Below are 15,002 nucleotides of genomic sequence, written 5' to 3'. Positions count from 1 at the left end.
ACGAACACTTGCACGAAGGACTAGACAATACTAACGGCAGCGACCGTGCAACAACAAGGACGAATCACGAGTCGGCACACGCAGGCAACCCGTAAGCGATCGCCGGCCAACACACACGTCGCCCGACAAGACGACCGACCGACGACCAACCAAGGTGATCCGCACTCGAGTGATATCGGCAACTGCTGGGCGAGTCATGGCTGTCTGAACCTCACTGCAGCGGCGCCTCGACTGAACTTCTGCCGCGTCATAAGTCAAACACTGCCAGGTCCGAACTGCAATGCTAGCGCCTCCCACCTCTCTGGCAGATCCGAACTCACTCCGAACAAATTAACATAACGAGGTGGTTGTTGTTGTTGTGATCTTCAGTCCTGAGACTGGTTTGATGCAGCTCTCCATGCTACCCTTATCCTGTACAAGCTTCCTTATCTCCCTGTACTTACTGCAACCTACATCCTTCTGAATCTGCTTAGTGTATGCATCTCTTGGTCTCCCTCTACGATTTTTGCCCTCCAAGCTGCCCTCCAGTGATAAATTTGTGATCCCTTGATGCCTCAGAACATGTCCTACCAACCGGTCCCTTCTTTTTGTCAAGTTCTGTCACAAACACCTCTTCTCCCCAATTCTATTCAATACCTCCTCGTTAGTTATGTGATCTACCCATTGAATCTTCAGCATTCTTCTGTAGCACCACATTTCGAAAGCTTCTATTCTCTTCTTGTCCAAACTATTTATCGTCCATGTTTCACTTCCATACATGGCTACGCTCCATACAAATACTTTCAGAAACGACTTCCTGACACTTAAATCTGTACTCGATGTTAACAAATTTCTCTTCTTCAGAATCGCTTTCCTTGCCATAGCCAGTCTACATTTTATATCTTCTCTACTTCGACCATCATCAGTTATTTTGCTCCCCAAATAGCAAAACTCCTTTACTACCTTAAGTGTCTCATTTCCTAATCTAATTCCCTCAGCATCACCCGGCTTAATTCGACTACATTCCATTATCCTAGTTTTGCTTTTGTTGATGTTAATCTTATATCCTCCTTTCAAGACACTGTCCATTCCGTTCAACTGCTCTTCCAACTCCTTTGCTGCGTCTGGCGGAATTACAATGTCATCGGCGAACCTCAAATTTTTTTTTTCTTCTCCATGGATTTTAATACCTACTCCGAATTTTTCTTTTGATTCCTTTACTGCTTGCTCAATATACAGATTGAATAACATCGGGGAGAGGCTACAACCCTGTCTCACTCCCTTCCCAACCACTGCTTCCCTTTCATGCCCCTCGACTCTTATAACTGCCATCTGGTTTCTGTACAAATTGTAAATAGCCTTTCGCTCCCTGTATTTTACCCCTGCCCCCTTTAGAATTTGAAAGAGAGTATTCCAGTCAACATTGTCAAAAGCTTTCTCTTATTCTACAAATGCTAGAAACGTAGCTTTGCCTTTCCTTAATCTTTCTTCTAAGATAAGTCGTAAGGTCAGTATTGCCTCACGTGTTCCAACATTTCTACGGAATCCAAACTGAGAGGTGGTAGTACAGTAAAAACAGGATGTCAAATAAGATATGGCATGAACACGAGCCACGCACGGCTCACTGATATTATCAAATGGTTCAAATGGCTCTGAGCACTATGGGACTCAACTGCTGAGGTTATTAGTCCCCTAGAACTTAGAACTAGTTAAACCTAACTAACCTAAGGACATCACAAACATCCATGCCCGAGGCAGGATTCGAACCTGCGACCGTAGCGGTCTTGCGGTTCCAGACTGCAGCGCCTTTAACCGCACGGCCACTTCGGCCGGCTCTGATATTATCGCCTGGTTATCGAGCAATAACATCAGGCAAATACTTGAGCAGAATTAATGCTGCTTCTCAACACCAGTAAGCCAGGTAGACGTGCTCGCCAAACGACATGGACACCAAGTAATTAGATTGCCACCGTAACGTTGCTGTTTCAATCCCTGCGCGATGATGCGTGCGCAGTTGAAAACCTACGTCGCAGAAATGACACATATTTTCTAAATTTCAAACACTGAGAGTCTTGCGCAGCAATGAAAGCATCACGATTTATGCTTAGGTGGATTGTGCAGGACACGCAGAAAAATTACAGAGTGAGAACTACCAACAAAAAATTAGTAGGGACTGCTGTGTTGGCAGAAGAGCCAACACCGTGTTGCTAGAGGAGGCCGAAATGCACGCGTTTAATTACACGCAGACTGGCGTGAGGTCTGGAACAGGTCAGAGAGATAAGACTAGCAAAACAGAAGGTACTGGTAGAATACTTAACTTTAATCCACAATCGGTGTACATCTCTCTTGACTGTACATAATTTCCATTTCAATATGCATTGGTAATGGCGCCTTGCTAGGTCGTAGCAAATGACGTAGCTGAAGGCTATGCTAACTATCGTCTCGGCAAATGAGAGCGTAATTTGTCAGTGAACCATTGCTATGAACGTCGGCTGTACAACTGGGGCGAGTGCTAGGGAGTGTCTCTAGACCAGACCTGCCGTGTGGCGGCGCTCGGTCTGCAATCACTGATAGTGGCGACGCGCGGGTCCGACGTATACTAATGGACCGCGGCCGATTTAAAGGCTACCACCTAGCAAGTGTGGTGTCTGGCGGTGACACCACAGGGACTGTATTATGGAGCCTTTCATAATAAATCTTCGTAAGTCATATTCATTGATGTCTGACAGCGAATACGAGAGCGTCGATTTATTGGCTTGAACCTAATAACTACTAAACTCAAAATCTCATTGTCTGTGTTGCTGTTGTAGAATTTTAGAACATGTTTTTTTGCTCGCGTATCATGTCGTTTCTGGAAACCCAGAATCTACTCTGTAGGAATCAACATGGATTCCGGAAACAGCGATCGTGTGACACCCAACTCGCTTTATTTGTTCATGAGACCCAGAAAATATTAGATACAGGCTCCCAGGTAGATGCCATTTTCCTTGAGTTCCGGAAGGCGTTCGATACAGTTCCGCACTGCCGTCTGATAAACAAAGTAAGAGCCTACGGAATATCAGACCAGCTGTGTGGCTGGATTGAAGAGTTTTTAGCGAACAGAACACAGCATGTTCTACAGACGTTAAAGTAACCTCTGGCGTGCCACAGGGGAGTGTTATGGGACCATTGCTTTTCACAATATATATAAATGACCTAGTAGATAGTGTCAGAAGTTCCATGCAGCTTTTCGCGGATGACGCTGTAGTATACAGAGAAGTTGCAGCATTAGAAAATTGCAGCGAAATGCAGGAAGATCTGCAGCGGATAGGCACTTGGTGCAGGGAGTGGCGACTGACCCTTAACATAGACAAATGTAATGTATTGCGATTACATAGAAAGAAGGATCCTTTATTGTATGATTACATGATAGCGGAACAAACACTGGTAGCAGTTACTTCTGTAAAATATCTGGGAGTATGCGTGCGGAACGATTTGAAGTGGAATGATCATATAAAATTAATTGTTGGTAAGGCGGGTGCCAGGTTGAGATGCATTGGGAGAGTCCTTAGAAAATGTAGTCCATCAACAAAGGAGATGGCTTACAAAACACTCGTTCGACCTATACTTGAGTATTGCTCATCAGTGTGGGATCCGTACCAGATCGGGTTGACGGAGGCGATAGAGAAGATCCAAAGAAGAGCGGCGCGTTTCGTCACAAGGTTATTTGGTAAGCGTGATAGCGTTACAGAGATGTTTAGCAAACTCAAGTGGCAGACTCTGCAAGAGAGGTGCTCTGCATCGCGGTGTAGCTTGCTGTACAGGTTCCGAGAGGGTGCGTTTCTGGATGAGGTATCGAATATATTGCTTCCCCCTACTTATACCTCCTGAGGAGATCACGAATGTAATATTAGAGAGATTCGAGCGCGCACGGAGGCTTTCTGGCAGTCTTCTTCCCGCGAACCATGCGCGACTGGAACAGAAAGGGAGGTAATGACAGTGGCACGTAAAGTGCCCTCCGCCACACACCGTTGGGTGGCTTGCGGAGTATAAATGTAGATGTAGATGTAGAATCCGTGGGTGCATTACATATTATTAGTAGCTGTCAGACCGTCTTTGAAACAGTGATTATGCGATATTATATTTCATTTGTGAAGCAGCGGAGGCAAACTGTCTTCGCCAGAAGTTATCGTGTGAGTCTACATGAAAATAATTTCTCATATTTCACAAAGTCGGTCATTTCTTATCTTGTATGATTTGACAAACTGAGCAAGTACGACACGATTAACACGAGTAGTTCGTAAGGTTGACTCGCCGGCCAATGTGGCCGAGCGGTTCTAGGCGCTTCAGTCTGGAACCGCGCGACCGCTACGATCGCAGGTTCGAATCCTGCCTCCGGCATGGATGTTTGTGATGTCCTTAGGTTAGTTAGGTTTAAGTAGTTCTAAGTGCTAGGGGACTGATGACCTCAGATGTTAAGTCCCATAGTGCTCAGAACCAAGGTTGACTCGAATAGCTAAAGCACAGAGTATCAGCAACAGACAGCATTACTTCATTATACATTACGTTGATTTCACTGTTGAGAAACACACTTGACTACAGTGTTTATAGTTTCACGGTACACTGAAGAGACAAAGAAACTTGTACATCTGCCTAATATCGTGTAGGGGCCCCGCGATCACGCAGGAGTGCCGCATCGTGACGTGGTATGGACTCGAATAATGTCTGAAGTAGTGCTGGAGGGAACTAATGTCAACCAGGACTGTCCATAAATCTGTAAGAGTACGAGGGGGTGGAGATCTCTTCTGAACATCAAGTTGCTCAGTAACGCTCATGTCTGGGGAGTTTGGTGGCCAGCGGAAGTGTTTAAACTCAGAAGAGCGTTCCTGGAGCCGCGATTCTGGACTTGTGGGGTGTCGAATTGTCGTGCTGGAATTGCCCAAGGCCGTCGAAATACACAATTGACATGTATGGATGCAGGTGATCAGACAGGATGTTTACGTACGTGTCACCTGTCGGAGTCGTATCTAGACGTATCAGGGGTCCCATATCACTCCAGCTGCACATGCCCCACACCATTACAGAGCCTCCACCAACTGTAACAGTCTGCTGCTAACATGCAGGACCCATGGATTCATGAGGTTTCCATATCCGCACACGTCCATCCGCTCGATACAATTTGAAACGAGACTCGTCCGACCATGCAACATGTTTCCTGTCATTAACAGTCCAATGTCGGTGTTGACGGGCCCAGGCGAGGCGTAAAGCTTTGTGTCGTGCAGTCATTAAGGGTACAAGAGTGGGCCTTCGGCTCCGAAAGCTCATATCGATGATGATGTTTCGTTGAATGGTTCGCACGCTGACACTTGTTGATGGCCCAGCTTTGAAATCTGCAGAAATTTGCGGAAAGGTCGCACTTCTGTCATGTTGAAGAATTCCCTTCAGTCGCCGTTGGTCCCGTTCTTACAGGATCATTTTCCGGCCGCAGCGATGTCGGAGATTTGATGTTCCTGCTGTTTTGAATATTAGTTCACTGTTGATAGTAGAAAAGATTACACGTGTTTTCGTGTGTTGATATTCACGGTACACCAGTGAAATGGTCGTAAGGAAAATCACCACTTGATCGCTACCTCAGGGATGCTGTGTCCCATCGCTCGTGCGCCGACTATAAAACCACGATCAAACTTCCTTAAATCTTGATAACCCGCCATTGCAGCAGCTGTAACCGATCTAACAACTGCGCCAGACACTTTTTGCCGACCTCAGCGCCGTATTCTGCCTGTTTACAAATCTCTGTTTTTGAATCCGCATGACTATACCAGTTTCACTGGCCCTTGGGTGTATTTCGGTGTTATTAGAATCCGATCATGAGAGTTTTCTTGCTTAGCTTCACAAACGAGATGCCAGCAAAAAGAAACGTAATTTTTTATTTCGCGGGCTTTATATCTCTGATTTTAGAAAAATGTTTCATCTTGTTGCTACACATGCTTCTGATATATGCTTGCATTTTCTGCTGTTTTGAATATTAGTTCACTGTTGATAGTAGAAAAAATTACACGTGTTTTCGTGTGCTCGGCGAAATCTTACTTTAGAAAAAGATGGATCAAAGAATCTGCATAAAATATTGATTGAGAAACGAAATAAAGTGCAGCACCACATTCGAAATGTTGACTCTGGCTTTTGGCGAATCTATTGTGAGTAAGACAGGAGTTAACTATTTGTATGAACATTTGAAAGAGGGTCGACAAGACGAAGACTGTCCTGGACGCACTAGTACGAGGGCAATTCAATAAGTAATGCAACACATTTTTTTCTGAAACAGGGGTTGTTTTATTCAGCATTGAAATACACCAGATTATTCCCCAATCTTTTAGCTACACAACACTATTTTTCAACGTAATCTCCATTCAATGCTACGGCCTTACGCCACCTTGAAATGAGGGCCTGTATGCCTGCACGGTACCATTCCACTGGTCGATGTCGGAGCCAACGTCGTACTGCATCAATAACTTCTTCATCATCCGCGTAGTGCGTCCCACGGATTGCGTCCTTCATTGGGCCAAACATATGGAAATCCGACGGTGCGAGATCGGGGCTGTAGGGTGCATGAGAAAGAACAGTCCACTGAAGTTTTGTGAGCTCCTCTCGGGTGCGAAGACTTGTGTGAGGTCTTGCGTTGTCAGGAAGAAGGAGAAGTTCGTTCTGATTTTTGTGCCTACGAACACGCTGAAGTCGTTTCTTCAATTTCTGAAGAGTAGCACAATACACTTCAGAGTTGATCGTTTGACCATGGGGAAGGACATCGAATAACCCCTTCAGCGTCCCAGAAGACTGTAACCATGACTTTACCGGCTGAGGGTATGGCTTTAAACTTTTTCTTGGTAGGGGTGTGGCGCCACTCCATTGATTGCCGTTTTGTTTCAGGTTCGAAGTGATGAACCCATGTTTCATCGCCTGTAACAATCTTTGACAAGAAATTGTCACCCTCAGCCACATGACGAGCAAGCAATTCCGCACAGATGGTTCTCCTTTGCTCTTTATGGTGTTCGGTTAGACAAAGAGGGACCCAGCGGGAACAAACCTTTGAATATCCCAACTGGTGAACAATTGTGAGAGCACTACCAACAGAGATGTCAAGTTGAGCACTGAGTTGTTTGATGGTGATCCGTCGATCATCTCGAACGAGTGTGTTCGCACGCTCCGCCATTGCAGGAGTCACAGCTGTGCACGGCCGGCCCGCACGCGGGAGATCAGACAGTCTTGCTTGACCTTGCGGCGATGATGACACACGCTTTGCCCAACGACTCACCGTGCTTTTGTCCACTGCCAGATCACCGTAGACATTCTGCAAGCGCCTATGAATATCTGAGATGCCCTGGTTTTCCGCCAAAAGAAACTCGATCACTGTCCGTTGTTTGCAACGCACATCCGTTACAGACGCCATTTTAACAGCTCCGTACAGGGCTGCCACCTGTCGGAAGTCAATGAAACTATACGACACGAAGCGGGAATGTTTGAAAATATTCCACAAGAAATTTCCGGATTTTTCAACCAAAATTGGCCGAGAAAAAAAATGTGTTGCATTACTTATTGAACTGCCCTTGTACATCTGTTATGGACGACAATCTGGAAGAAGTAAAGAAACTGCTTCTGGAAAATCGCTGAATCACCATTCAGAGAGGTTGCTAATGATTTCGGCATATCCTTTGGCTCATGCCAAGCAATTTTTTCGGATGTTTTGGTCATGAAAACTGTAGCAGCAAAGTTTCATTCGAAATTGTTGAATTTTGGCCACAAAAGACGTCTCATAGACGTCGCTCAGGCAATAGCTGAATGAAATCTACAACGATTCAGGACTTCTAAAGAAGGTTATAACAGGTGAATAAACATAGACATACGGTTATGGCATCGAAAACAAGGCCAGATCGTCCCAATGGACACTGCCTGAAGAACCAAGACCGAAAAAATTTCGAGAAGTTTCATCAGATGTGGATGTTCTTCTCACTGTTTTCTTCTACAATGGGGCAGCGCATCATTCGTTCATGCCTTATGATGGTACGATCAATAAGGAATACTACCTGGAAGTTACTGGAAGATCCTAAAAGGTATCAGATAGATTATATAATGGTAAGACAGATTTAGGAGCCAGGTTTTAAATTGTAGGACATTTCCAGGGGCAGATGTGGACTCTGACCACAATCTATTGGTTATGAACTGTAGATTAAAACTGGAGAAACTGCAAAAAGGTGGGAATTTAAGGAGATGGGACCTGGATAAACTGACTAAACCAGAGGTTATACAGAGTTTCAGGGAGAGCATAAGGGAACAATTGACTGGAATGGGGGAAAGAAATACAGTAGAAGAAGAATGGCTAGCTCTGAGGGATGAAGTAGTGAAGGCAGCAGAGGATCAAGTAGGTAAAAAGACGAGGGCTAGTAGAAACCCTTGGGTAACAGAAGAAATGTTGAATTTCATTGATGAAAGGAGAAAATATAAAAATGCAGTAAATGAAGCAGGCAAAAAGGAATACAAACGTCTCAAAAATGAGATCGACAGGAAGTGCAAAATGGCTAAGCAGGGATGACTAGAGGACAAATGTAAGGATGTAGAGGCTTGTCTCACTAGGGGTAAGATAGATACTGCCTACAGGAAAATTAAAGAGACCTTTGGAGAGAAGAGAACCACTTGTATGAATAGCAAGAGCTCAGATGGCAACCCAGTTTTAAGCAAAGAAGGGAAGGCAGAAAGGTGGAAGGAGTATATAGAGGGTCTATACAAGGGCGAAGTACTTAGGACAATATTATGGAAATGGAAATGTAGATGAAGATGAAATGGGAGATATGATACTGTGTAAAGAGTCTGACAGAGCACTGAAAGACCTGAGTCGAAACAAGGCCCCCGGAGTAGACAACATTCCATTGGAACTACTGACAGCCTTGGGAGAGCCAGTCCTGACGAAACTCTACCATCTGCTGAGAAAGATGTATGAGACAGGCGAAATACCCTCAGACTTCAAGAAGAATATAATTTCCAATCCCAAAGAAAGCAGGTGTTGACATATGTGAAAATTACTGAACTATCAGTTTAATAAGTCACAGGTGCAAAATACTGACGCGAATTCATCACAGACGAATGGAAAACTGATAGAAGCTGACCTCGGGGAAGATCAGTTTGGATTCCGTAGAAATTTTGGGACACGTGAGGCAATACTGACCCTACGAGTTTTCTTAGAAGAAAGATTAAGGAAAGGCAAAGCTACGTTTCTAGCATTTGTAGACTTAGAGAAAGCTTTTGACAATGTTGACTGGAATACTCTCTTTCAAATTCTAAAGGTGGTAGGGGTAAAACACTGGGAGCGAAAGGCTATTTACAATTTGTACAGAAACCAGACGGCAGTTATAAGAGTCGAGGGACATGAAAGGGAAGCAGTGGTTGGGAAGGGAGTGAGACAGGGTTGTAGCCTCTGCCCGATGTTATTCAATATGTATATTGAGCAGTAAAGGAAACAAAAGAAAAATTCGGAGTAGGTATTAAAATCCAGGGAGAAGAAATAAAAACTTTGAGGTTCGCCGATGACATTGTAATTCTGTCAGAGACAGCAAAGGACTTGGAAGAGCAGTTGAATGGAATGGACGGTGTCTTGAAAGGAGGATATAAGATGAACATCAACAAAAGCAAAAGGAGGATAATGGAATGTAGTCGAAATAAGTCGGGTGATGCTGAGGGAGTTAGATTAGGAAATGAGACACTTAAAGTAGTAAAGGAGTTTTGCTATTTGGGGAGCAAAATAACTGAAGATGGTCGAAGTAGAGAGGATATAAAGTGTAGACTGGCAATGGCAAGGAAAGCGTTTCTGAAGAAGAGAAATTTGTTAACATCGAGTATAGATTTAAGTGTCAGGAAGTCGTTTCTGAAAGTATTTGTACGGAGTGTAGCCATGTATGGAAGTGAAACATGGACAATAAATAGTTTGGACAAGAAGAGAATAGAAGCTGTCGACATTTGGTGCTACAGAAGAGTGTTGAAGATTGGGTGGGTAAATCACGTAACAAATGAGGAGGTATTGAATAGGATTGGGGAGAAGTGGAGTTTGTGGCACAACTTGACTAGATGAAGGGATCGGTTTGTAGGACATGTCCTGAGGCATCAAGGGATCACTAATTTAGCATTGGAGGGCAGCGTGGAGGGTAAAAATCGTAGAGGGAGACCAAGCAATGAATACACTAAGCAGATTCAGAAGGATGTAGGTTGCAGTAGGTACTGGGAGATGAAGGAGCTTGCACAGGATAGATTAGCATGGAGAGCTGCATCAAACCAGTCTCAGGACTGAAGACCACAAGAACAACAACAACAACAACAACCTGGAAGTTACGCACCGTTTTCGTGAAGCATTTGGAACAAAACGACCAGGACTGTGGCAAAACCACCCGTGGAAGTTGCCTGATTACAATGCTCCCGGTCACACCTCAATGCTTGTTCGTGATTTTTTGGCAAAAAAGAAAACCGTTATGTTGCCTCACCACCGCATTTGTCGGACATGACCCCTGCGACTTCTCTCTATTCTCGAAACTGAAGACAACCTTCAAAGGATGTCATTTTTCCACCACTGATCTCATAAGAACAAAATTGCTGAAGGAGCTGAAAAGTGAGTTGAGGTGCTTGCAAAATTGTATAAAGCGCTGGCAACAGTGTATTAAATCTGAAGGGGATTAGTTTGAAGGGGACAGAATTGATGTTGATGAACGAATAAAGATTCTTTAAGAAAAACAAAAATTCCCGTCACGTTTTCAACACACCTCGTGCATTCTTTACGCGAGAGTCTACCTTGGCTGGTCCATGTATACTTTGCTAGAATGTTTACCATTTTTGCAGAGTCATGTTGCTGTTAAAATCATCCTTAGTATTGTCATACTCACTTGAGCACAATATTTTCACTTTAGCAATGAAAGTCATTTCAGTATGTGTGTGTTTCGTTGCCATCTATGATCGTTCTGAAGTTGTAGCAGACAATTGCACTGTCTACAAATTCAGCAGTGTAGTGTTGATTTATGAGGGTACAATTTTGTAGCTACTTTCTGTGTTAATTAATATATGCAACAACTACATGGCAATATAAATCAGAAATTTAATGACACTTTGTCAAACATTTCCAATTGGTTTGTACCGCCAGTTGAAAATAACGCTTCTAAACTTAGGAAACATCAATACTAACGCTGTTGCGTCTGTATGATACGAATCGCCTACAAAGATGAAAAACTCATTATTTCTGTAGTCTTAGAGACTGTGTCAAAAGCACTCTGGAATCCACGAAAGTAGCTACACAAACTGCTCAGAATGTCTGGCTGAAATGTGAAATGAAAGTACAGGATGTTTACAAGTCGGTTAGGCCGGTATTACACTTTAAAATTTCTTTGTCAAAGATGTGATCAAAGATGTGATCAAATATTCCGTCAAATATATTTGACAAAGATCTTTGATGTAGCGCTAGAAGGGGTATTACACTGTCATCATATGTTTCGTCAAACTCCAAGATGGCTGACAACAACAACTTGTTATTAACTGCAGCAGTTGCATGTACCACAATTGCACATGCGGAAGAGAAACGGGGGGAAAAAAAGGAAACATACCTGGGTGAAGCCGTGGATTTTACGACGACACGATAAAAGCATTCAACAAAACTTGTTACATGAGCTTATAGTGCCGGGTGTCAAGTCGTACATCAATTACTTAAGAATGGATGGGCATACATTTCTGTATGTACTCAATGCAGTGTATCCTCACATCACAAAGCACGATACTCACTTAAGAACTGCTACATCTGCTGAAGACAGGCTCACTGTAACACTGCGATTCCTTGCTACAGGAGAGAGAGTTAGGTTAGGTCAGGTCAGGTCAGGTCAGGTCTCCAATCTTCTTAATCTATTTTTGTATTCAGCGTGCCTCACGTTGTAAAGCGCCTCATCAGGTTCATACATCTCTATTAATTTTGTAGTTGTTGGCATACACCAACTGTATTTACCGGCAATGTTTATAAAAACACTACAGACGACAGAATGCTGCAGCGATGCTAGCGCTCCATGTGGTAACATGTCACATTGCAGTGAACAGAAGATAAGCGACTTCTTTGATCAAATCTACAGCGAGGCCCTAGATTTGATCAAATATTGGACGACATTTGACAAAATTGTAAAGCGCCTCATCAGGTTCATACATCTCTATTAATTTTGTAGTTGTTGGCATACACCAACTGTATTTACCGGCAATGTTTATAAAAACACTACACACGACAGAATGCTGCAGCGATGCTAGCGCTCCATGTGGTAACATGTCACATTGCAGTGAACAGAAGATAAGCGACACCATCAAATATCTATGACAAAGATTTTTGACAAAGACATTTGACAAAGAAATTTGGTAGTGTAATACCGGCCTTACACAAAAGTAATCTTTAATTGTGAAAAACGTAAATAACGTATGTTTGATATAGCACTGACTGCAGTATATCTCCAAGTTTATTTGCAAATGTTCAGTGCGGCCACCACTTGTAACACGGTGAATGTCCAATCTGTAATCAATTTCCTACCAAATCCTGTATACTGAGCTGACGGAAGTCGTGGGACAGTGATATGCAGACATACAGATGGCCACAGTATCGCGTACATAGGGTATACAGGAACAGTGCGTTGGCGAAACTCATTTGCACTCAGAAGCTTCACATGAAAACGTTTCCGACGTGATTATGCCGTATGACGCGAACTAACACACTCTGAACGCGGAATTGTACTTGGAGCTAGACGCATGGGACATTAGATTAAATTAGATTCAGTTTTCGTTCCATAGACCCAGAAAATTAGATGATTCTACTGCGTGTGGAATAGGTCAGAAAGTATAACACAAAAACATAAAACATTTGAATATAATACTTACTACCCTGATAAGTTGTCAGGAGATTGTCGAAATAGGTGAATAGTGCGGTAAACTGGGACAGCTAATACATAATTAACATGCTGTCAGAATGAAACATTGTTGTGCACTATTAATAAATTTATCATACGCAAAATACCTAACTTGGCCGTTGTGACCTAGTGCTGTCAAAACTGGAATCTGACAGACATTTAATTGAGCTGTTAAGATATTCAACTAAAGAGTAGAAGGGGTTGCCTATTAAAAAGTCTTTCAAACACTGTTTAAACCGTGCTTTATCTGAAACTAAGTTTTTAATGGTTGCTGGACATTTATTGAAAATGTGTGTTCCTGAACATTGGACCCCTTTTTGGTCCAAGGTAAGTGATTTTAGGTCTTTATGTAGACTGTTCTCATTCCTAGTACTGATGCTATGTATTGAGCTATTGGTTGGAAATAGAGATATATTACCTGCAACAAATTTCATTCACGAATAAATATACTGAGAAGCAGTGGTTAGAATACAAAGTTCCTTGAACAGGTTGCTACATGATGGTCTTGAATTTACACCACAAATGATTCTTATTATGCGGTTTTGCTCACTAAAATCTTTTCTCGGTTTGATGTGTTACCCAGAATATGATCCTGTATGACATAATAGAATGAAAGTAAGCAAAGTATGTAGGTTTTTTATATTTATGTCTCCTACATCTGACATCATTCGCACTGCAAACACTGGCTTGTCTAGCACTTCAGCAATTCTGTTGTATGTACTTCTGAACTGAATTTACTATCGAGTTGTAATCCCAGAAATTTAACACTGTCAACCTCTTCGATCTGCATGTCTTTATATGTTATACATATGCTAGAAGGAAATCTCTCACAGGTTCTGAACTGCATGTAGTGGGTCTTTTCAAAGTTTAAGGGCAATGGATTAGCTTTAAACCATTCATTAACGTCAGTCAGAATTTGAGTAGCAGCTATTTCTAAATATGTACTTGACTTGCTACTTATTGCAATGTTTGTATCTTCTGAAAACAGAACAAACTTAACATCTGGCAATGTAACAGACAAGAGGTCATTAATGCAAACAAGAAAAAGCAATGGACCCACAATGGAACCTTGAGGAACACCACATGTAATTAATTCCCAAACAGATGAAGGCTGATTGCTTACTGCACAGGTATTTCGCAACAACTCTCTTTGTTTCCTGGTAGTTAGACAAGACTCAACCCGTTTGGCAGCATTGGTGGTGACATTATAATATTCTAAGTTACTTAAGAGAATGCTGTGGTTCAAACAGTCAAAGGCTTTTGACAGGTCACAGAAAATGCCAGTAGCCTCTAATTTTTTATCTAAAGATTTAAGTACATTCTCACTGCAAGTGTAAATAGCTTTCTCTATATCATAACCCTTAAGAAATCCAAACTGTGACTTTGTCAATATATTATTTGCAGTCAGATGCTTAAGGAGACACTTGAACACAACCTTTTCAAATATGTTTGAGAAAGCCAGCAAAAGTGAATTGGTCGATAGTTTGATGGTATCTCTCTATCCCCCTTCTTGTAAAAAGGCATAACTTCAGCATATTTTAGCCAGTCTGGAAATGTTCCCCTGATAAGAGATTGATTACACAAATAACTTAAGAAAGAACCCAACTCGCATGAGCACTCTTTGATTAACTTCGTTGATATATCATCATACCCACTAGAAAGATTTTAAGGTTTTTATGATGGATGCTACTTCTTTGGGAGACGTGTAATTTACCTTTTACTGAAGTTGTTTTTAAAGACTGGTCTCAGATACTCCATTACCCTGTTCACTGAACCTGATAAACCCAAGCTGTCAGTAGCAGAAATGAAGTATTTGTTTAAGAGATTTGCAGCACTATATGCACTTGTTACCAAAGTCTCATTTATTTTTAGAGCTATCTGTTCCTCTTTCTTTTTGGCCCCACCTGTCTTTGTCTTCACTACATCCCATACAGTTTTTATTTTGTTGTGTAATGTATTTATCTTTTTCTCATAATAAATCTGACTCGATTTCTGGATTACTTGCTTCAATATTTTGCAATATTCTTTGTAATGCATTACAATACTAACATCCGAGCTTTTTCTAGATAGTAGATACAATCTCCTTTT

The sequence above is a fragment of the Schistocerca nitens genome, chromosome 10, assembly GCF_023898315.1.
Source record: "Schistocerca nitens isolate TAMUIC-IGC-003100 chromosome 10, iqSchNite1.1, whole genome shotgun sequence".
Classification (NCBI taxonomy): domain Eukaryota; kingdom Metazoa; phylum Arthropoda; class Insecta; order Orthoptera; family Acrididae; genus Schistocerca; species Schistocerca nitens.
Note: the sequence above shows the minus strand (reverse complement) of the source record.